Here is a 21,552-nt window from a genome sequence, read left to right as displayed (position 1 = left end):
GTTTACCATTCAAGATAAAGAATAAGTGTGCCACTCCAGGAGTTCAAAAGCTGTCCATCCACCAAATTCATTAATTCAACAAAAAGGTGCATATTTCTGGTCTACAATATGCTGGTACCTGGGATACAGTCTTAGAGAAAAAATAGTTTTTGTTTCTTTAAAAAATTATATACCACAAGACAAGAAGGTCTTTATGAACACAGATTTAATGACATCAGCAATAAATGCTGGAATGTGTCTTGTGGTTCTAGACCTTGACTTTGGAGAAAGAGTTAGCAACCATTTCTAATAAGACTGAGATAGTAAACATTTTCCAAGCCCAGATGACCTCTGTCATAGCTAGTCAAATCCCATGCTGTAATCCAAATCATCTGGAGACAATATGTAAACTAGTGCATACTACTATGTTTCAGTAAAACTGAGACTGAACTTGGAAGGTGGTAGCAGGAGTACTGTGAACTTGAACACAGTTCTAGTGAGACTATCACAAAATCCGACAAAAGGAAGAAAAGCTTATATCGAGAAATGTGAAGAACTGTTATCAGATAAACAAAATAACAGCAACAAGAACTCCAAAACTAGCTGAACAAAAAGATTTGCCCCTGAGCCATTAAACTTTGCCGTGTACATTTATTCTTACGCTATAATGACATTTAAAATGATTAGAACTTCAGCAAGGGTGACCAAGAAAATCCAAGGAGACTGAGTATATAAAAACAGATGCTTCGAGAAGCTGGAGTTATTCAGCTTTTAAAAGCCAGTAGAATTTTGAGTTATGCTTGTGTGTCCCTACACATGCACATATGCTCTATCCAACCTTAAACACTGAATAGTTTTAAATTATTTATTTTATTTTCAGTTTTATGTGCATTGGTGTTTTGTTTGCATGTATGTCTGTGTGCGTGTCAGATCCCTTGGAACTGGAGTTATAGACAGTTGTGAGCTGCCATGTGGGTGCTGGGAATTGAACCTTAGTCCTCTGGAAGATCAGCCAGTGCTTTTAACTACTGAACCATCTCTCCAGCTCTCTACCCTAGATTTTTGAAAGGGCAAGCAAAAGAACAAAATTTCTAACTGAAACCAATCCATCTATATCTGACTTAAGCATTTCTAAGTCAGCAACTTGTATTTGTGTTGTTTCCAACTGAAACACGAGTCCTTGTTTATGCTGGCAATGTCCATAATGATTTCATGCCCATCAGTGTCTCTGGCACCACATGCCCAGTAACCTTATCAGCAGAGCTGTAGTATTGTGCCAGCTCCCACTTCTCTCAGGAGGGAGAGGGAAGGCTGGGCAGGAGCCGAGGGAATGTGGTTATGATCTAGTGAGCCCACACTGGTACAATTTTGCCCTCTGTGTTTACCAAGAAGATGCTATGACTCAAACTGAGAAGAACATGTAGACCCTGTGCAGAGATTCCCATCTTGGGTGCTCAGGAGACTTCCTGTAGGGTCAAGAAAATGCGCATGTAAATGGATCCAGTGGAGTGGGTGACTGAGGAACTTGGAGTCACCTTGGAGGTTGGTCACATGTAGAAATAGATTTGGAGAGCCTTGTCTAAACCCACGGAGATAACAAGTGCCAAAGCAGGGCATGATGGCAGGACTATCTGACTTTGAAGTCTGTGGTCACTCTTCTGTACTATCCTTCCTTTTTCTTAATCATGGGCTATGGAAAAGAAGTTATGCCCTATGCAGCCCTCTCCCTATGGTATCATGTTATACTGGATAATAATGGGCACTAGAGATTGACCATGACAGTTTGGCAGCTACCTACCTTATTATCAGTCAGTGACCTTGGGCAAGTTCTAACTCCTGTAACTCAGTTCTCTAAAGGATTAAGTCAGGATGATGACGCTAACGATGGGAGGCCTGAGATAATGCAGGCAGAGTAAGAGTATAGATGGTTTCTAGACAACTCAGCTCCCTCCTTTGTGCCATAACACCCTCCTGCCAGCGTTTGCAAGGATTCTGACTGCAGTGACACAATGGGGCAGCCTGAATGTCAGGACCAGGCTGCTTGGGTTTGTAGTGTCACTGCTGACTCTTAAGTGGGGCAACCTCAGAAAAGTTACTCAGTTGCTTTGTGCTCTGCTTTCCTCACCTGTAAAACATTGATTAGGGTGATGCCTGCTCAGTAGGATTTCTATACAGATGGACTGAATTCAACTGTACTGGATTTAATGTAGTTAACTTGGTTGGTTTACTGCCCACAGCTTACAAGGTGCTCAAGATATCTTTACAGTTTTTAAATGGAAGTTCTTGTTGTTATTGTTATTATTATCATCATTATCATTATCATTATTAACTTGATTGCTTGGTAGTGATGATCCACTCACACTCAGGACATCAGATTTGTTCTAAGCTGGTTGGCCCAAGCTGGAAAAGGTTTTTGTGTTCCAGAACTTTTACTCCTCCATTTCTATTGCGTAAAAAAGAAACTCTCATAAATTCAGACTCTAGCTTGGCTCTCAGCTAATGGTTCAAGAAAACAACACAAAACAACCCGAGTCTGACTCAGAGGTCATTTTATTTTCATTTTGGAAAGAAATGAATCAATTCAGAAAAATTGAAGATTCTCCTTTGGTATTTTAGTTAATTATTTCTCTTGAGCATTATATTTTAGCAATCCCCTCATGTATGGAAGCCCAGATTCAGGTTCATATTGCTAGCACTGAAGGTTCAGCCTTGCTTCTGTCCAGTGATGGTTGCCATTAAGACAAGGAGAATGCACCCAGTTGTTAATTAAGCATTCTCTTTATTCTTTTAATTGTCTATTTCTTTTATTTTTCCATGTATTCATATGGTTGTGTATTTGTGTGTGTGTGTGTGTGTGTGTGTGAGAGAGAGAGAGAGAGAGAGAGAGAGAGAGAGAGAGAGAGAGAGAGAGAGAGAGAGAGAGAGAGAGAGAGAGAGAGAGAGAGAGAGAGAGAGACATATACATGTGCATGCCCATGCTTTTGGAGGCTCAGGATTGATGTGAGGTGTCTTCTTTGATCTCTCTCCATGTTATCTACTGAAACAGGGTCTGTTCCTAAACCTTGGAGCTCACCAATTCTGGCTTGTCTAGCTGGCCAATTGGGAATCTTTCTGTTTGTCTCCCATGCACTGGGATTACAGGCAGCTACATGGCTGCCACATGCTTCCTGGCAACCTGATCTCCAGTCCACATGCTTGTACAATAAAGACTTTATCCACTGAGTCATTGGCTAATTACCTTTTTTTGCTTTAAAAAGGTAGGGTGCTGGAGAGAACGCTTAGTTGGTAAGAGTACCCACTGAACCTAGGTTCAGTTCTCAGCAGCTACAATCATCTGGACCTCCATTTCTAGGGGATCTGACACTCCCTTCTGGGATTTCTGGGCACCAAGAATGCAGATATATGCACTTATATGCATGCAGTCACAATAAACATAAAAGGAAAACAATAAACATTTAAAAAGTTTACAAAAGGGTTTTGGCCATTGCTGTTCATTGAACCTAAATACTTGAACACCCTAAACATGTGTTCTACTCTGAGTTTCATCTCAGCCCCTTTCTTTCTTCTATTTAAAAATGTCTTTAATGTTTTGATTACAGGTCTTTTATGGTTCAGTGGCCCTTCTGCTTTTACCTCCCAAACACCAAGATTATAGGCATGTGTCTCCATGCTTCACCTTTGACTCATTAAATAAAGATATTTTAGTTTTAATTCTGTGTACGTGAGTCGGTATGCACGTGAGTGCCATTCCTGTGGAGGCCAGAGGAGAACATCAGATCCCCTGGAGATGAAGTTACATGTGGGTTATGTTGCCCAATTTAAGTTCTGGGAACAGAAATCCAGTTCTGTGGAAGAACATCAAATACCCCGAACCACCGAACCATCTCTCCACCCCCAGTTATTCATTAAAAAATAATTATTGAGCATGAATATGTGCCTGTGGCATCTTTGGCTGATAGAAATACAAGGCAGGCCAAGTATTAGCATTCAGAGAGTTTTATTCTCACAACAGAAATTGAGATCATATGTGAATACAGAGCAACAATACAGTATAGAACAGCATACTATGGTGCAGTGAAGTGTCACACAGTATGGTACAGTACAATATGGCACAGTATGCTACAGTATAATATGACACAGTATGGTACGGTAAGGTATAGTACAGTATGATACAGTACATTAAGACTCAGTAGGGTACTGTACAGTATGGCTTAGTATGGTATGGTACAGTGTAGTAAGGTATGGTACAATATGGTGCAGTATGACACAGTATGGTATGGTTCAGTGCAATATGGTACAGCACAGTACAGTATGGTACAGTACAGTATGCTAGAGAGCAGTATGGTACAGTATGGCACAGCATGGTACAGCACAGTATGGTACAGTATGGTATGGCACAGTGCAGTCTGGCATAACTGTATGGTGCAGTATTCACTGGTGTCACTTTTACCAGATAGGAAAGGAATGAAGGCAGTGTGCGTGGATGAGTCTGTGAAAGAGCAGCTTTGGACTGAGGGCCCTTGCTTTTACTGGAGCTCTTCTTTTCTGAGATGGTTCTGAGACCTTGGGCTGATCTGAACATTTCCTTTAGAAACAGTATGATTTTAGGTGACTGGCAAATGGAGCTACTCAACCCCTCTCTCAACGTTTTCAAAATGAAGTGTGTGTGTGTGCCATGGAGTGTGCGTGGTGGTCAGATGCCGCCTTGCAGGAGTCCGATCTCCTCTTCCATCATGTAGGTCCTGGAGGCTGAACCCAGGCCATCAGGATTGGTACCAGTGTCTCTACCACTGAGCCATCTTACTGGTCTTTTTCTATCTTTGACTTTTTCTTTTACTTCCTTCTTATTTTAGCTTCCTTTTAAGTGATAGTTATGCATTTTTTTTATAGTTGAGGAAAACAAAAACACCCTCCAGGCCTCTTGGTATAATATTGTAATTCCTGCTACTAGGAAGGATGAGGCAGGAGCATGGCTAGCCTGGGTAGTTTAATAAGATCTTATCTCAAAATAAAAGATGGAAACATTATTAAGAATACAGCTCAATATTAGAATGCTTGTTAAAACATGAAAAATCCTGGGTTTAAGCCCTAGTAGCATTTCAAATAATAAAGAAAGAAACAAACAAAAACCAAATATATAAAGCAGTGGCTTTCACAGTAGAAAGTTCCAGACTTCCTAGTGTAATGAGGCATTGATTTGCTTTTTTCAATTGATATTGAGTTATTGACAGCTACACGTCTTATTTCTTTAGCTAATCTCACACTTAACATGGATGGTACAAAAAACCAAACCACTAGCATCCTTTTGTGGGGGCTTGCTGACATGATTCCTGTTCTTTACCATATAAATGGGATGCCCTCAGCTTCATGCCTGTCAAAAGAAAGGGAGCCTCACTTGTAGGCAAGAGTGTCATGCTTGCCTGCAGAGTCCTGATTTTCTAAAGGATCTCTTAGTGCACGTTTCACTGTTTACTGCTTGGTAGTTTTTCTTGCTAACTGGAGTGGGAAGTCCTAGGGAGTAGCATGCTTCCCATGGGGGCCCTGGGAGTTGGAGTCTGCCCTGGCTATGAGGAGAACACAGAACAATTTCAGAGAGGTTAATCCTCTGGCATATATTGTGAGTTGATTTTTCATAGTATCTCAGACATAAATTTATTCCTCTGATTTTATGAAAATTTATCTTATAATTATTTTATGTATGAAAGATTTCTGAGTGTCATGGCAGAACATTTGATTTATGGTGATATAATATAAAAAGATAAACATCTAAGCTTTAGGATTAGCAGAGCAGTTACTCAGTGGAGAGGAACACTCTATGTCCAAAGGTCTACCACTAGATTGTTTTTATGCATTCCTTTCTGTGGTAAATTTACTTTGTTTAGCTGCTCTTGCTTATCATCATTCAGACCACAGGGTTGCTTAGGGTGGAATGAGAGCTAAAGGCTCTCTCACTGACTGCCATGTGTGGCAATGGCAACTGGATCCCACAGGCAATGGAAAGCTAGTCAACGTTTAACATTCTGCAAGGCTATGCAGATCCTGAGCTGAATGGCAGCCATGGCTATCCCTTAGCACCACCCAAGAAGCTGTAAATGAATACAGATCTAGGGCTGGGGATGGTTCATTTAGTAATGTGCCTGCTGCATAAGCATGAAGACCTGAATTTGGATACTCAGAACCCATGTAAAAGTTGGTAATGGTGGCTTATAATTATAACCTTGGCAGTGGAGGAGAGCAGTGGTAGAGACAGGTGGATAGCTGATGTTCATAAATGTTAACATTATATATATAATGTTAACATTATAGATATATATTATATAGAGAGTAATAGATAAGAGATAATTAATGTATGCCTCTGGCATCCAATCAAATGTGACTGTGCACATACACATATGCACATAATCACATTGGCAAGTACAGTCACTATTTATATGTGCACATTTACCCACACATATATACATACATATATACTAGCAAGTATATAGACCACCATATATCACCTCTCTCTCTCTTTCTCTCTCTCTCTCTCTCTCTCTCTCTCTCTCTCTCTCTCTCTCTCTCACACACACACACACACACAGACACACACACACACACACACACACACAGACACACACACACACACACACACACACACACACACACACACACACACACACACACACACACAGAATATCTGGCTCTAGGGTAGTCTTCCTGACTTTCATCAGAATCCCTAGTGGTGGGTTATGGTCATGGAGTAGTTTTGTTGGGCACTCATGGTAGAGAAGGTCATAATTGATACAGTGACTCTTTGTCTGAATGGACTAAAGAGATGCCAGGGCCTTTCTTTGCTTTGTGCTTTGCGAGATGACATATGATTCTCAGGTGGTCTTCCTTCTTATATTTCCTTTGATAGTTGGTCTATCTACTGTCTTAGCCGGAATGAAAAGATAGACATGCATCTGAATCATGTTCAGTACTTGACAGATCCTCAACTGCTTTTCTGGTCATTCTCATTTGTCTTTATATGGCCCAGGGATGTGAGCAGAGTATGAATCCCCAGCTCCCCAGATGAGGAAGTGTTGCTTGGAGACCTTCACTGATGAATGCAGGATTCCACTCCCTAATGAAGTTTTCTGGCCTTGTGCTCCCTTCATTGCTACTCATCTTTGCGTGGGTTGCTTTCTGCTAATGAGGTTAGAAGGTTGATTTTATCGAGTACAGATCTCTTCCAGGGATACCAAAGAAATGAAAGCTAAAGAGATCACTGATTTTCTAGAGCCTGTACAGTCTCTGTTAGCTTTCTTCTAATTTAAAAGCAAATTATAATAATCACACCACCACTTCCTAGAGCTGTGATTTGATAAGGTCTCTCCTTGCATCAGCACTACACAAGGATCTGATGCATGGTACCTCTAATCCTTATTACAAGGTAAGTATTCTTTATCATTTCACAGATGAGAACGTGTGCACTCTAAGAGGTTAAAGTAACTTGTCTAAACCAGTCTGAGAGAAAACTAGGATTTGAAACTGGTTGTATCTAACTTGACCTATTGCTTTTCCTTTCCCTTGATTTACCATCCATGGAAGACTTTGCGGTTGCTGTGACATGCATAACCTTAACTTTTTGTGCAAAATGCATTTTCTAGTAAGTTATAAGTGAAGGTGCTGGACTTCTAGCCAAGTGCTAGTATCAGGAACAAGCCATCTTGGTTGGTGAGAGTTGGGTCACAAAGGCCAGGGGATGACAGGGGTATGCAATAATTTCTTGAGGCATAAAGTGTCTACCCAGGATAGGCCCCCAGAGAGTTGGGAAACAACACCGCCACCTTGTGTCAGGTCAAGAAAGATGCCCGTTAGATCATATCTGTCACCATGGATATACTACAGCAGCAGAGGCACAAAATGCCTTCCTCAAATTGTTCTCCAGCAACCACATTAAGTAGAGCATTTGGGTCCCATGTGGAGTTCATGACTATATAACTAAAATGGCCCTGCGTAGGTTGGTGGGTGTAAAACCCATCTTTACTTATAAATCTTAAGCTGAGCAAGCCCAGATGATCTTATTTTTACTGTGCAGATGATTGGTTTAGTTTTGAGAGGAGAAAGGGTAAATGCCATCGATATTGACATGGGGGAAGAAGGAAATGGAAGCAGATCAATGGTTCTAGAAGTGCTGTGCTCTTTGACGTGCTCCCTCCCCGGGTGAGGGGGGTCACCAAACAGACTAGATGTGAACACTGTCGTCGATGGGGGTGGGCTGACCAGGTTGCTCGGATGTGCAGAGTGAGCACTTTCTGTTTCATGGCAGGAGATTTGCTGACTCAGGGGCACATATTAATCTCTGTTGGAGATGTGCAGAAAATAGCCCAAGGAAGCCACCTCCCTGCCCTGGCCTCTCCGCCTCACCTCTCCTTGGCTGTGCAAAAGGGAGCTACTATTTTTGAAAGAGGATGTGTTAACTGATTATAAGTCAGCTATGAAGCCTAAGTTCCAGTGCTGTAGATCCATGTGACGGTATACATGAAGCTTCTAGCATGCTCTTCCTTTCCAGCTTTAGTAAAATGGGCCCCACAGAGGAAATAACTAGGTCAAGGTCGTGAGTCGGGAAACCAGAATCTGGGCCTCCTTCTTACTGGCTGTCTTATCAAGGACTTTTATTGCTGTGATAAAACACCCCTACGAAAGCAACTTGGAGAGAGAAGGGTGTGTTTTGTCTTAGAACTCTATCGCTGGGGGAAAGTCAGGCTAGGAACTCAAGGCAAGAACCTAGAGTCAGGAATTGAAGCAGAAGCCATAAAGGAATGCTGCTTCCTGGCTTGCTCCCCGTGATTTGCTTATCCTGCTTTCTTATATACCCCTGTGTCACCTACTTAGGGAATGTACTGCTCACTGTGGGCTATGCTCTCCCACATCGACCAGTAATCAAAAAAATGCCCTACAGATTTGTCTATAGACCAATTATCTGGAGACATTTTGTTAATTAAGAGTATATATTTCCAAATGACTCTAGCTAGTGTCAAGTTGACAAAAACCTAGTCAGAAAACTCTTTCCTCTACATCAAACTGTCTTGCCTTTGCTCCTAAGAAAAAACTATATAAGCCAGTCAGATGATCTTTTATCTGTGTGATTTCTTTTTACAGGAAACAATATGTGCATAGGATATATTTGGCTGTTTTTAACAGTGACTTTGAATCATACAGGCATCATTTATTTACTGTTCCAGAATTCTCAAAGTATGTGGCTTCAAGCATTGATTCAGTGTCTTGCTGATGTCAGGGCTGTGAGGTTCATATCTTCATTTTTGCCATTTCATTAAGATCACACAGCCGCCATCACAGTTTGAAGCTCTCTGCTCACTCCTCAGGGCAGTTTTCTAAGAAGAGAAGGGAGAGCAGTGATGGATAGACTTCATCTCTTTTTGTGTTCCCTTTTAATCTGCCATGTTGCATTATTCCAAGGCCTCTGCAGGATGCCTTATCTGCTCCCCTTCTCCTTGGATTACCACTGTCAAAAAAACAGAAAGAAGATGACCATCTTAAGTAAGCTCTAAGTCATCCTTGGGGGTTCGGTATGGAAGAAAAATTTCACAAAACATTTCAATACCTGAAAACAAATATAAACAACAACAACAATAACAACAACAACAACCAAACCTAACCAATCAACCAAACAACAACAATAAAGAAAAACCTAAAGCAAGGATTTTTCTTTCTAACAAGGAAAGACCACCATTTCTAACAAAAAAGAGAGAGAAAGTTTGTGTGAATGCAGTGGACAGGGTTTGCTGCATGCACTACTATTTTTCCAAGGTAGACTTGATTTCATAGCTTAGCTATAGCACTGTCTCTACAGTCTTAGATTAGTCATTTAAGCATCCTGACTTTTGATTTCTTAATCAATAAAATTAAGATATCATTAGCACTTGCCTTATAACACACTTAGGATTAAATAAGATAGTGCACGGGGAGGTTGAGGAGATGGCTCAGTGGTAAAGAGCACTTAGTGTTTCTGCAGAAAACCCGTATTTGGCTCCCAGTACCCACATAGTAGTTAATAACCATCTGCAACTCTAATTCCAAGGTCTCTAAAACACTCTTTGTACTCCACCGGTTCTAGACATGCATGTGTGTACATGACTGGTTTATGCAATGCTGAACACTAAACCTTGGACCTCAAGCATGCTAGACAAGCACTTCTATCGCCAGCCTCAAGAACTTAATACAATCTTGGTAGATGGCTCAGCATTTCTTTCTCCACAATGCTGCCAGTCCTGCTACCAGCACCAAGATTGTTTGTTATGCTTTTTGTTCTGTATGTATCAGTCACTCTGGGAGTCTCATGTCTCCTTATTACCTATACCCTCACCCACATACCCCTTTAGGTCTTCTCTGAAAGCCATTTACCTTCTTTCTGTAACCAAACTTGTTCTCCCCTCAGAGTGTTACTTACCTGTCCAGTCTCAATGTGAACTCTTTTTTCTCTCTTTCCCTGCAGGCCAGCACTCTTGCCCCCCACCCCCACCCCAGAACCCCCCGTGAACCTCCCCAAACCATTCCCCCATTCTCCTCTGACTAACAGATGCTAGATTTTAATCTGTTGTCACCACAGTCTACCACCTCCTACTCATTCTCATAACAGAAATCCAGTGGCCTCTGAGTCATGGTGTTTTGGTCCTTTAGGAGTTTAGCTCCAGGATTACTATTATATTCTGACACCATAATAATTTTTGGTGGTTTCAATGCTTACTTTCCAGTGTCTTAGCCTCTTGGTTCCTCTGAGTCCTCTTCAACCGACATCTGATGACTGATGACATGTCTCTTATTATCTCTTGCACTCACAACATTCATCGTTGAACTTCTCTTTCATGGCTGGTGACGAGAATCACTGAACACAGCACCAATTACCTTGTGTGTCTTCCTCTCTTGGATTCCCCAGTGTTGATTGCGTTTATTCCACCATCAATCTGTCTTTGCATCTTACAGCTGATTGTGGCTGATGAGTCCTGCTCGCTTGGGTGCTGGCCCCACTAAACTCCCGATCAAGGACCTTCAAGAGTTTTTTGTGCCACCAACCTTTGTCTTTCCTTTTCACTGGTGATGGTGGCATTCCTTACTCATACTTCTCCAATTCTGAGGACCTCGAACCTATGCCCACACTCTGGCCTGTAAACTCACTTCCAATTTCCCTAAGGATAACAGAAGCAACCAGAAGGGAGCATCCACAACTCCTAGTTCCATGGCTCCCTGCCTCCTGACCTCTGTGTTGTCACTGTCCTCATGTGAGTCTGGGGATGGAAGCTAATCATTTGCACATCAGCTCTCATCACCTCTCATCTCCCTGGGACATGACTTTTAAAATTCTCACTTCTATTCCATCAATACTGTTTTTTTCTTTCCATTGATTTTTTTTCTTTATTAGCACCTACTGTGTTGCAGTTTCCTCTATGTTTTCCCACAAATACCTTTTCTAGTCTCTGTTTTGATAAAGCCCACTGAATCCAATCCTCTCTTCCCATTCTCCCTTGAACTCATTCTAGCAGCTTTCAATCCCAGTCCACTTCAGAAGCTTATTCTTGCCTACATTACCAATGGGCCCTATGTGTCCGACCCTGTGGCCAGACCTTTGTGCTCAACATCCTGAGCAGGTCACAGCAACTGCTGCCATTACTGTCCCTTTTTTCACAGCATACTGCACTCAATAGCCTTCTCAACTGCTACTATCTCCTATTTCTGTTGCTGCCCATTGGCTGTTCCTTGTTACATTGCACCCTGAGGTACTTTTTGTCCTTCTGGCCTTTAAACCCTGGGTATCTAGTGCTCAGTCACCTGCTTTCTCTATGACCACCCATGACTCCGGAGAGCTTGTTTAGCCTCTACTTTAATAGTGCCCCTGACTGATGTTTTTCTTGGTGCATCTTTGGAACCCAGTCACTTCATTCCATCTCTCCTGCTGCCATGTTGGCCCAGGTTGCCAGCATCACTCGCTTGGAGTGTATAACCAGTCTCCTTATTGGTTGTCATGACTCAGCTTGTTGGAAGGGTAAGCTACGGTGGATGGTTAGTCAGGAGAGGCCACTCAGAACCTAGGTTTGGAGTTTGAGAGGGAACTAACCAATGTGAAAAACTTCAGATTGAAGAATGACAGTGTGTGCAAGTACTAGAGGGGACACTGAGGCAGGAACCACTAGGAGCCACTCAATGTAAATAATATGTTAAGAGTATTTGTTACAGGTTTGAAGAATAAAAGATTTGACCCGTGAGTTGTATTTTATTTTTTAAAATATGAGTATTCACTTTATTAACATACTATTAAAGCACAAATCAAATAAGACACATGGGTTCTCAAACAAGAGATAAAAATAACTGTTTTGTTAGTGAGTATTTTAAAAGCAGGGTTTTATTTAGTAATTCAAATTTCTCTTTCTCTTTGAAACTATAATAAGATCTGCCCTACATAATTCAGCAGAAGGTGGTTGCTACTCCTTTTAGATGAGACATCTGTCTATCTATCTATCTATCTATCTATCCATCTATCATCTGTTACTATCATCCATGTATATATGTATGTATGTATGTCTATGTATCTGTCATTTAAGTATGCATATATATCATCTATTTTTATATCTCTCCATCTATCATCTCTATATAATTTATTTTCATATTTATAAAAGAACACTCCCTGTATGTGTGTGTGTGTGTGTGTGTGTGTGTGTGTGTGTGTGTGCACATGCATACAAGTGACAGAAGAAACAGACGAAGGTATCAGATTCCCTGAAGCTGGACTAATTGTAAAGCATCTGACATGGGCTTGCTGAGTCAGAACTGCATTTGAATCCATTGCAGGAGCAGAAGGTACTCTTAGCCACTAAGACAACTTTTGAGACTTCATCTTCATATACTTTGGTTTTCCATATCTCTGGCCATCCACTCCATATCAATGCTCTACTGGCTTCACCCAAGTGTGTTATGTATCTTGTTCTGTAAACCCTTGGCTTTGAAACCTCAAGGTCATGATGTATAAAAATCCATTAGTTCACATATTTAAAATGATCCACATGACTCATCTAAGTATGCTCACGAAAGACTTCTACTCTAAGTCAAAGAATACAGTGCATGAAGAAAAGAAAATGTAAACAAACATTGAAGACCCAAGAAAGCTCCAGTTTGAGCTACTCATATATGTGTAAGAAATATTAACTTTGGAAGCAATCAAAGCAGAATTTTCAGGTCAAGTCAGCTGCCTAATCAGTTGCATGTGATCAAGCCAGGTATAATAATACATTATGCCACCAAAACCCATCAGTGAATAGTCTAGAGGTTTCTAGGAGACTTTCCAACTTTTATATCACAAATGCCCTTATGTGGTCTAAGAGTCAGAGGCAGATATCTGAGTGTTCCCAGAGATAAAGGTGTATCTTTCCCTGATGTAAAGCAGCTCTATCTGACCATAGGCAATGCTGACTTCTGAAGACAAGGCATCTGGTTCAGTCACTGGACGAAAAAGTGTCTAGATTCTGGAAGGACTGTGATAATACAGGTCATAAGCTTGATTTCTTCTAGTTTCTCATTACCTTCTGATCACATGATGTACCACTTAGTCTTGGTGTCTTCTTCTTTCCATTCCATGTTCACATGCTGAGTCAGCCACTCTCAGATCCTACCCTCCTTCTGGGCAATATACTTACATCATTTTCTCCTTCTCTGTCTTGTTTCTAAACCCTCTCATATACTCCTCCATGTTCTCTTTCAAACTCATAGCCTGTGACACTCCTAGGCTGTTTTTAGATCTCACCAGACACAGGCTCCTCTTAGCAAGGACCATAGCAATCATAACATAACCTCATGACAAAGGGCTGAGGCATTGCTGAGTATTATTGGGTAGTGACTGTATCTGAGATGTCCACTCACAGTGCCCAGGAGAGCTATCAGAAGAGTCATATATCTATGCCTCAGGTGTCACCGCCCCTAACCTGCCTTACCTACAATTATTCTGCATATATAGTAAGTTCCAAAAGAGAAAATGTGTCTTTCTAAGGTACTTCTAGTATAGTATGTGAACAAGGAAGTCACATTTTCCTGCAGTGTCTCTGGGAAATATTCTCTGGGGAATATGCTTCTTATTTAAGATTCATGAGAAAATTAAATATGCTCCCTAAGTCCAGGGCTAGGGTAAATCATGATTAAAGCCTCACTTAGGGTTTTGGCATCATATATGTTACAGTTTCTCCTACCATGGCTGACAGTGTGCCTCTGCTAACCTCAGACATGGCCAGGGATCTGGAGTCTGGGTGTGCTCACAGAACACTGCTCAGCAGGAAGTTTCTCTGAGGTCAGAGGTGGGTTACCCATCATCTAGGATCATGAATTCTCCAGGTTGCATTATAGGGTTATTAGCTTCCCATAAAAATTTATTCTGGCTAAAAGGTCTGACCTGACACTATAGTGTGGAAGCAAGAGGCATCTTACTCTCAGATTCTCTGCCTGTAAAACTCCGGCCTTGTTGACCACACTGAGAACCTCGACCTTCCATGAGGCTTAGCTTTGCTTGTTCACGGAACTGTGGCTTGACTGGGACTGAAGAGCTGGTGGTGAGTGAATACGCTTCCTTCTCAGGCAGGATGAGAATGGTCTTATCCAGCCCTCATCTGCTCCAATAGTCTTGTCTTCTCAAAGGCCATTCCCTAATTTGGGGGCATTGATGGATCTCCTGACTGTATGTATGGATTTCCACCAGATATTAAAAAGAATTCTTTGTTCTCCTCCTCTTCTCCTTTCTCCTCTTCCTCTTCCTCATCTTTCTTCTCTTCCTCCCCCTTTCTCCTTTTTTCTCCACCTCCTCCTTCTTTTTTGATAGTATTTGTTAATGGAGGAAATTTAAAAATTTTTTTTAATTTATTTTTTTAAGGTATTCTCTTTACACTCTGCTCACTGCCCCTCTCCTGGTCACCCCCTTTCACAATCCATCACTCATCTCCTTACTTCTCCTCTGAGTGGGTGAGGGCCCCTGGGTATCCTCCCACCCTGGCACTTCAAGGCTCTGTGAAGCTAGACACTTAGGGAGGAAAATTCTTCAACCTCAGATTTCTCTTGTTATCTGCTCTCTCCACCGTGGGGATGGCTAAGTAAAATTATTGCATATGTTTTTGATGCTTGGTGGGGACTTCAGTTACTAGTGTTGTTGCTCTTTCTTTTTCTTCCTTGTTTTTAAATAACACATGTAACACTTGGGAAAGGTCCACCTTCCAGCAGACTAGGCAAGACTCATTCACTTGCTCTTATTGCTCTTGTGAAAGGTCATACAAGCCTAGTGTAGTGATTCTATGGTAGTTCCTACTAGAAAAAATGGAAGGTGAAATAAACCCCTTTACTATGAAATACACTAAGTGTTAACTCATCCAGAAGTGTTCAAGGATCCAGATATTATATAAATGAAGCACCTGTCAAACTTACCCAGCACTTCTTATTTCTTGAGTGTACACAGAGTTACCTTCAAGTTCTTTCTTGATTTGAAAGCAAGGTAGGATTTTTCTAGGGTATTGCCATATGTATTAGAATTAGACCTTCCCACATTTATCACCATGTAAGTCTACAAACCCCAGACCCTAGACCAAGAGAATAGCTTCCTTTCAGAGATTATATTTATTTTTTTAATAACAACAACAATAATAGAAAATTACTGTGAGTACCCCACCCCAGAGCTCCCAGGGACTAGACCACCAACCAAAGAGTACACATGGAGAGACCCATGGGCCCAGACACATATGTGTCAAAGGATGGCCTGTTGGACATCAATGGGAGGAGCGGCCCTTGGACCTGAGGGGTTTCGATGCCCCAGTGTAGGGGAATGCCAGGGTGGGAAGGCAGGAGTGGATGGGTAGGTGGGTGGGGAGCATCTTCATAGAGGCAGGAGGAGTGGGGATGGAATAGGGTATTTCCAAAGGGGAGACCTGGAAAGGGGAAAACAATTGAAATGTAAATAAAGAAAATATCCAAAAAAATTCAAAGAAAGAAAGAAAGAGAGAGAGAAAGAGAGAAAGAAAGAAAGGAAATCACTGTCAGGAATTGTCTGGTATAAATTGTAGTTGGAATGGAGATAGTTTAGATGACAGGTGTTGATTTTTCTGTGGAACTGTGCTGCTAAAAGTAAAATTCAGTCTAGCCTATACTATGCAGGTCTATCCTAAGCTATGAGGTACTCTACAGTTGAACTCAGGGAGTGCAGAATATTTTTCTCTGCAAAGTGTGTACATAGAGTAAAATAAACATTTGGAGTGGTGGCAGGAAAAGAGGGCTCAGAATACTCCTAGGGAGAATTTTTCTGCATAATTAGTACATTTATTTTCTGTGTATTTTGGCAAGAAGCCAAAGCTAGGAATGGCTTCTTCATCCTGGGTTAATTGCTAAATAATATGATCAACCATATAAGGTCCTCTTTTTTTTTCACATCATTCTAAGCAAATACAATCTGATTATACATCTCTTTATCACATTGCCTCCCCTGCTTAGAGGAAGTGTCCTGTGTGTGGGAAGAAAAATCATCTGACTAGTGAGGGGGTGGGTAGATGCTTGCTATCTGGAAAGCATTTTGGCCTTCCATGCTAGGAACCACATACTTATTGATTCCCCCGTAAACCCCATGATTCTGTTTCTTAGGACCTATTCTGAGTGAACAACCAGAAATGCAGATAAGGAAATGCACCTTTCCTGGGTTATTTATGAAATGGGAAATATAATGAACTCTGGACTTCCCAACGCTGAAGTGATTTTGACCCTGTAACTATAGCATAAAGTATTATATCCACAGACATACTAACAACCATCTTCTAGCGGCACTAAGATGGATAGTTTTTTTTCTTTATTGTTTATACATTTTGAGGGTACTGTTCATGTTTTCCCATGGTGAATATGAATTATTTTATATTACTTTGATTACTGAACAAATACAAGGCTGAACAACAAAAAATGGGGGGGACTTCTTTTTCTTTGGCAGTACTGGGGATGGAATCTAGGGCTTTGCATGGCACTTTCCCATTGCATTTCATCCCCAGCCCTGAGCAAATATTAATGGGACACCTACTATGTGTCCACCCTTTGCTAAGTGCATGGTAAACAGTGGAGAACTTGAGCAGAATTGACGGAACTCCTGCAGGAGTAGACAGTCAAAGGAGTTTGATAAGCATCGGACACAAGGTTGTCTAATAGTGAAGAGAGATGTGGAGTGGAGGAAGAGCCTGTCATAGAAAGATGAACTGGGTAAACACGTTTGTTTGGGACAGGGGTCAGCAAAATATGGCCAAAAACCCTGAAACTTATTTCTATTTGTACTGCTTAAAGGGATTTGCATATTTACTTAAAATTAAATTGATACAAAATAATTGAACATGTTTATGGGTTATGGTGTGATAACTTGATATACATATGTGATATTAAATTATCAAATTCAAATAATAGCCTCTCACCCCGTCTCTAAAGCAGTTCTTATTGTACAGGCCTGGCTGACTTGGAACTTGCCTTGTAGACGAGCATGACCTTGAACTCACTCGTATCTGCCTTCCTTTGCTTCCCAGGTGCTGGTATTAGAGATGTGCACTACCATACCCAGCTCTTTTCAGTCTTTATAAAATAAAAAATAAATCTCTATAAAGTATAGCCACCCTCCTGTGCTGTAGAACACCAGAACACATCCCTTCTAAGTGTGTTTTCACATAGAGTACAAATTTAAAGGGGGAAAGAAAGAAGAGGAAGAAGAGGAGGAGGAATTAGTGAAAGCTATCTAGCAAAATCCCTGAGATGTCTGTGAAGCAACTGCCTGCAAGTGAAATAAGCACTTTCTGGCCCTTAGCAGAAAAATTTAGTGAGGCAGAGTTTAGAACATTGGGAATAGCTCCCTAATGAAATAACATTTATAATGAGATCTTTAAAAATGGAAGAGTTGGTTTGGAGGAAAGGTTTTTCATTCAAGTTCTGCTAGAAAAAAAAACTGGAAAGTATTTAAGTCAAAAGAAGCTTTGTGTTGGGACATGACTTCTTCCCCAGGTCTGGAGGGAGAGAAGTCTACTTAAAGGGCGAGCTACTATAAATAAGTACCTTCTGCCATTCTCCAGCCTCCTTTGTGAGTCCTTTCATATATGGTTGGCTTGGTTTTAAAATGCCACTATTACATCTTCATTTCCCGAGCCCTGGCTTCCTCAGGCCGTAGCCCACACCCAGATACACTATTAATGATAACAATAGGAACTTTAGGTGGTTGTATATCTAGGCTGAGCCTTTACTCCTCTCCATATAACCCCTCCCCCCCCCGTGTTATCCTAACAGCTCTGCAAGAAGATCACTGGCCGACATTCATAAAGAAGTAACATGGTCTGGGCTAACTGTGGCCATGTTGCTGGTCATTGTGCACAGGGAGAAGATACCTCTGACTTTGCAGACTGCCTTCTTTTCCACACAGGCAGATTCCATGGCTTTATCACATTGTCAACAGTTAAAAATAAGAGCCCCCCCTGGCCATACCCACCACCATTTGACGTTATTAGCTCTACTCTTCAAATAGCAGCCATAATTTTTAATTTCTTTAAAAAAATGCTCAGTGTACTCGGGTGGGGAGGAGGACGTTTTCCTAATCTCCTGGCAGCCTGTTGAATGGAATTGAAGGATGATAATTTCCAGCTTTCTAAGTGGTCTCTCATCTGCTTCAGGCTAAAGTAATTTTTTGATAACTCTATTGCAATCTAATTTTCCCAATTTATTATCTTCATTTCTTCAGCTAAAGACGGGTTTTAAATGAGTTTAGTAGTGTGCAGTTATTTCAGAGGCACCGTTAATTTCACATTTCTCTTCCCTTGTGGATAGGATCATTTTTTCTGCCTTCCCTCCTCCTCCATTCTCGAAGGCAGCATGGGTGAAGCTCTTCTTGCTCTTCCTGATGCCGCCATTAGCTTGGACTGGGAGGTTTGCTGGTGAAAGCTCCTGGCTTGGATGCAGTGATCACAGACCCTCAGCCAGCATCAAAGTCATGAGCTTCTTGGGGCTAAGCTACTTTATTTGATAAAATTGAGGGTGGGGTGGGTGGGATTCAATATCTAATTTCTAAGGTTTGTCAGTCTTGGTAAGTCTGGATCAGTCAAGGATTAGCCAGGACACCAACGTAATACCAGTTATCTGAAAAGAGAGACTTTGATGCCCAAGAGATTAGTAATTGGGTAAGTGAAATGCTTTTGCATAAATAGTGAAAGTGAGGTGTAGCTAGCACCCCTCGGACTGTAGACATGGAAAGAAGGTCCCGGAAGCATTGTAACTAAGCAGATGAGAAAAGGGATATCCTGAGCTGCATCTAAGAAGAGGGGTCCCAGGCTGGATCACCATGGTAGGAGAGAAGAGGATGCCAGCATAATAGAGCTTTCTATAATTGAATCCAGCTGCTACCATAAGAAGGAATTGCTGCTGTCAGGGTGGCAGTGATGAAACCATCATTAACAGGATGGAATGAAGAGGATCTAGATTTCTGCTCTTCAAGCCTCTTCCTACCATCGCCTGTGGGAGGAGCTTAGAAGCAGCATCACATAAGGTCCAGAATAGCTTTGGATTGGGAGACAATAGCTTAATACCTGGCATAGCATTTTTTCTACTGGGATAGCAAATAGGTAACCTGGAAGTCATTTTTGTTAAAAACATGCCTTGTGTGTCCCTCAGTATTTTAATTAGACATCGGTATTTAGGCTTTTGTCTGTCTGTCTATCTATCTATCTATCTATCTATCTATCTATCTATCTATCTATCTATCTATCTATCTATCTATGTGTGTGTATGTTGTGGCATGGTATAGATGTGGAAGTCAGATGACAACTTTGGGGATTCAATTCTCTCCTTGAATTCACGTCATCAGTCTCAGCAGCAAGCACCTTTTTCTGCTAAACCATCTTTGAGGCTTGTTTTTAACTTGAAGAGCTTCTTTCTTAAGTGAAAAGTCTACAGAACCCCATCTTCTGTGATTTGTATTTCTTTAAAAAAAAAAGTGTAGGAAGATGGCTTGGAATCCAGCAACCATTTGATGAAGGAGATAGCTAAGACTCCCCCTCCCCCAAGGCAAGAACTTTTGACTAAAACCATATATTAGGTGAATGACATCTCTGGGTTCTGAGGTTAGTGTCTTTATTGTCATAAAAGGAAGTCAATTCTTTTGCTATTTAAAGTCTTGTTTCAGGGCCAGCAGGGCCAGTCACCTAAGAGCATATTAGAGATATAGAAACCCAGGCTGTCTCCTCTATCACATACATAAACATAGAACTATTTATGATTTGTCTTACACTTTAGCCTCACCCATTATCAGGTACTCCTGCATTGATTATACTCCACTCACTCTCGACTACATGCCAGCACTCCTAACTATATGTCAGACTTTCTTTTTTGATTTTCTGGATCTGAACATGTCACCGGTCACTGTCGTGTGTGTGTGTGTGTGTGTGTGTGTGTGTGTGTGTGTGTGTGTGTATTCAGATATATGAGTGCAGGCATGTGTATACAGGTATATGCATGCCATACTGTGTATGAATGAAGGTCAGAAGACACACTGGGCTTCCACCTTGTTTGAGACAGGGTCTTTTTGTTTTATTGTTCATAGCAGGCTAGCTGGCCTGTGAGCTTCTGAGATCCTCCTGCTTGTCTTCCATCTGGGCTCTATGCGTTTATGTGAGTTTGGGGTATGTGAACTCAGATATTTACTCTTGTATGAAAAGCATTTGATTCACTGAGCCATTTTCCCAGCCCTAGGCCCAGACCTTAATGCCCACTTTAAGAAGAGCAAAAATTTTGTTTTCTTGGAAACCTTCCCACACTGAGATTACTTGTCTATGCTTTAACACATGACACATACATTTTCCAGATTTTGTCACTTGGTGATGATTATATATTTTATTATTTATCTCCTTGAAATGAAGGGCCCATTCCCCTACTTAGCTGGTTGTCCTGGAGTTGAGTAATGAAGAAGATTGAACTAATATGAAGACAAGAAATCTAGCCAATATATGTGTACAAGGAGCAATAAAGTGGAATAAGTGTAGGCTCAGTTTTTTTCAAAGATAGACAAAACTGATAAACTTGTAGCTCAGCTAAGGAAACACAGAACAGACTCATAATTAGAATTGGAAGATGGGACATTGTAACTATTGCCACAGACATAAAAGGCAGTAACAGACTGCTGTGAACAAGTGGATGTCAATAGATTAGATGGAGAAGGATAGATAAATCCATAGACACATACTGCTAAGACCAAATCACAAGAAACAGGAAATTGGAAGAGACTAAAAATTAGTAGAGACTGAGTCAATAATCAAGCACTTGTCTACACCACAAAACTTAAGACTTGAGGTCTTCTCTGGTGAGCCCTACCAAACAGCTGAAAAAGAATTAATGGCAAATTTCCTTAAACTCTTCTCCCCAATTTTAAGCATCTCCAAACTCACTTTTATAAAGCCAACATCACTGCGATACCAAAACCATGTTACTAGGTAACATGCCTGCCCACCTCCCCCAACCCCCAAAGACCATCGCACAGATACTCTCAAAGCCGAAGATTTTCATTTGCAGATTGGC

General features: G+C 41.2%; 1 protein-coding gene across 6 annotated transcripts in view; it reads left to right on the top strand.

Moving 5' to 3' along the window:
- Sv2b (synaptic vesicle glycoprotein 2B) overlaps positions 1-21,552 on the top strand; it is a 171,216-nt gene that overhangs the window by 103,476 nt on the left and 46,188 nt on the right. The window lies entirely within an intron of this gene.

This window comes from Arvicanthis niloticus, chromosome 1 (genome assembly GCF_011762505.2).
Source record: "Arvicanthis niloticus isolate mArvNil1 chromosome 1, mArvNil1.pat.X, whole genome shotgun sequence".
NCBI classification, from domain to species: Eukaryota; Metazoa; Chordata; class Mammalia; order Rodentia; family Muridae; genus Arvicanthis; species Arvicanthis niloticus.
This window is presented reverse-complemented; position numbering and strand designations above follow the sequence as displayed.